The 3,686-nt window shown below is 38.8% G+C and overlaps 1 protein-coding gene across 4 annotated transcripts in view; it reads right to left on the reverse strand.

Annotated features, from left to right (window-relative positions):
- Positions 1-3,686, reverse strand: part of LOC106521875 (spermatid perinuclear RNA-binding protein) — an 88,553-nt gene that overhangs the window by 80,732 nt on the left and 4,135 nt on the right. The window lies entirely within an intron of this gene.

Below are 3,686 nucleotides of genomic sequence, written 5' to 3' on the forward strand. Positions count from 1 at the left end.
CAACAAAGGCTTTTGTACAAAGTATTAGATAAATTTCAGTAAGTGTGTTCAATACTTATTCCCTGTGCCATTCCACTGATTTGATTTCTTTGTATGTATGGATCACTTGGGTTGTTACCGACATCTGGTGAAAATTTAATGTCATTAGCACCTCTAGTAATATACAGTATTTACTGAGAAAAATGTTGACATATTCAATACTTATTTTACCCGCTGTATATCGTGACCCTTGTGTCGTGATCATATCACCAAATTCTTGCCAACACACAGCCCTACTATCTTTGATTATTCTGATTCTAAGTGTTAGTGAGTTATAGACACATCCAGTGATTACTTCCTGAGAGTTATAATAAAATACATCCACTGGTTTATAAGATATTTCTCCAACGCTACAGGCAGACAAACACAAACAAAAACAATGTCCTATTGGCGGTGGATGATAATGAGAAATAGATTAAAAAATTTCACCCACCACAGTCAAGTCTAATAGGTTTGTCTCATTTGTAGAGCATCTAAAAAACAAACAAAAAAAAGTCCTCTATCTGCCACGGAGAGCTTCTGCATCACCCAATCTTATAAATGTGTTTTCACAAGCTTTCCCATGCTGGGAAACCGAATATGAGGTGAAGCTCAGAATACATGTTTTTCACAAAAATGGATACTCCCCGCTGACGCTGCAAACATATTCGCTTAGAGCATCTCTGCCGCGAAAACGCTGCGTAAAAAAGGGCGAATCAAAGGGACAGCATGACAGCCTTCCTCTTGTGGGACTGCAGAAGCACCAGACGTGATGCGCAGCAGCTGACGGCTTATTCATCAAACTATGAGACGTCACTTTCATCACAGCAGACGTGTCGGGGGACAGGACACGGAGAAAGTGTGTGTCGCTCAGGACAAAATGAGGACCAGAGCAACTAAAGCTGTTTAAGATGCGAAACGAGCTTCTGAAAACTGAAATGTTTGCTTTGGACGAACCTGAAAAGCTGCAGTTTTGTACTCTTTTCAAATTGTCTGTGTGTAGCTTTTAACTCACTCACTGACGCTGCAGACAGATTTAGATGTGGCAGGCAGCAGATGAATAGGAGTAAGTCAATAAGGATGCCTGGTTTGCTGTAAACAACAACAAAGATTCTCACAGATGTTTTTCTTCTTTGCATTCTGCCTATTTTACTCCCTGTTCAGGCGACAGAACATCTTGTTCAGGTATACTTCAGTATTTATGTATAAAAATGACGTATAGGAGATAAAACACTTGAATTTCTTGGAGGAATGCATCTCATCAGCCACCTGGCATACAATATTTTACATAACCTGTTAGCACTCAACAAATATGTTAGGGATGACTCTCAGCTACCACGATACCAAATTTGAGCTCAGTATTTGTAGAAATGACTGAGTTGTAGCCATTTTTGTGTTTGCTAAGGTTAGCTGGTCATGGCGGCCATCTTGGATTAGGCTCATTCCATTAAGATTTACAATAACTAATGATTACTAGAGAAAGGACCGGAAGCAACATCAAAAATCTGCAATCTTAAAATACATGTCTGTTTAGTTTTTAGTAGTAATTTGTGCTTTAAGGGAAGTATTACAATGTGATTGACAGCTGATTATGAGTTGGGAAGGTGTGAAGGTAGTCATGAAAAGCAATAAATCAATTGATCTCATGATTAATTAAAATGAGGTCGATAGTTTTCATTTACCTGCTTCTTTGTTTTCTCAGCGTCTCCCTCTTGTCTACTCCTTAGCGTAGGGAGGAGTGAACTCTGGCGTCAGGTGTCTTCCAGGTGCACGGTCGCTAACCTCTGTAGCACGAGCCCCACGAACAGGCATTTAGCTAGAGGAGCATCTTTGGTTTTCCAACGCCTTCTTTCAGCTGGCGACACCTCAGGATGCGCTCAGTGCACCGTGACAAACCTTGGGTTCACCAAGGTCTTTTTTTAACACTATGTAAATTTCATAAACTTTGTAAGCAGCTTGCGGGTGATCACAATTATTTTATGAAGCCAGAGGAAAACACAAATAATAAATTGTGCCGGCTTGGAGTGAGGAGGTGGTAGGGCTGAGCGACAAAACAATATATCTTACAATATAAAAAATGTGTTCAATAGAACGTTGATAATTCAACTTATGGAAGTTTACGAAATTTGCGTAGGAAAAAAATTACGCATAGATCGGGACTGGAGTTTGTGACAACAATAACAAATACTGCAGCTGTAAAATCGCTACCATGTCTCATCTATCCAAGCCGGCAGAATTTATTCTTTATTTGTTTTCCTCTAGCTTCAAAAAATAACTGCGGTCAACACCTCGCTGTGCACGAAGTTTATGAACCGAAACAACAAACCATCAACAGCTGATAAACAGCGGCTAAAGCCCAGCTAAGCAAGGTTGGTGGCATCAAACTCACTCACTCTTTGGTCAGCTAGCAACAACCTGTCATGTAGCAGCAGCAGTTTAATATTTCAACACTGTGCCTTATAACTGCTTAAAAAAAAGGAAGAACAACGTGGAGTAAAAGGCGAAAATGAGTGCAACTAACCAATAATTATCGATTTCGACCGATATGAAACGCTTCTATCATGATACATTTTTCAGCCATATTGCTCAGCCCTAGGAGGTGGGAAGTGATTTTACAGCTTGTATGCTTGTAAACAGTGGCGATATCATTATAGTAGTTTAAAATGGTCTTCAAACGATATTGTCGTTTATTGCAATAATTTCTGAGACTATGTATCATCCATCAAAATATGTTATTGTGAAAGGCCTATGCGTCGATGGAACAGCTCCATGTTGCTAGTTAGGGCTGCCATGACTAGTCGACTAGTCGATGACTAATCGACTAATAAAATAGTCGATGACTAATTTAATAGTTGATTAGTTGTTTTTTTATTTGTTTTTATCTCAAAACTGCTGACACCTTTCACTGCAGCATCTGCCTTTCTATCCTTGACACTCATGCACAGTAGTGGGCCGTAGACGTCACAAGACATTATACAGACAGGCTCTAGTATCATGGCTACCCGGTAATGGAGCTCAAAGTGTGGAATCATCTTAAGAAAATGAAAGAGAAACCTGTGCAATATCTGAAAGGCAGAACTTCCCTCCCACAGCAATTATTTTTAGTTAGCATGTAGCTAAAATCTAACGATGGTTATATAATACCAGCTACATTCTGGCACAATTAGCTGTATGTTTTATGTCCAACTAACGTATGATCCGATTAGTCAACTAATCGAAAAAAAAAATGGTGATTAGTTGACTATAAAAATAATCGTTTGTGGCAACCCTAGTACACAGGTTCTGGCTCCAAAAATACTGAACGGCAGTAGGGCTGCACAATATTAGGAAAACCTGTGATAACAGTGCGTAATATTGCAATGACGATATGACAGTTTGTACTGTATGTAGTGTTGATGTCTTTCTGTTCTGTTGCAAAAAAAAAAAATAAATAAACCTTTCCATTCCGGCATGAATTTTTTGAAAATATGAAGACATGTATCCAAATGACCAAATACATGAAGGGCTCAATTTGATTGGTGAAATACTTCAAGCTTCCCTCTGAGTGACAAAATGCATAAATGCAAACATTTAAGTAGGGCTGCCACGATTAATCGATTAATCGACGACTAATCGGTTATTAAAATAATCGATGACTAATTTAATAATCGATTAATCGTTTTCTTTTT

The sequence above is a fragment of the Austrofundulus limnaeus genome, unplaced genomic scaffold, assembly GCF_001266775.1.
Source record: "Austrofundulus limnaeus strain Quisiro unplaced genomic scaffold, Austrofundulus_limnaeus-1.0 Scaffold117, whole genome shotgun sequence".
NCBI lineage: Eukaryota > Metazoa > Chordata > Actinopteri > Cyprinodontiformes > Rivulidae > Austrofundulus > Austrofundulus limnaeus.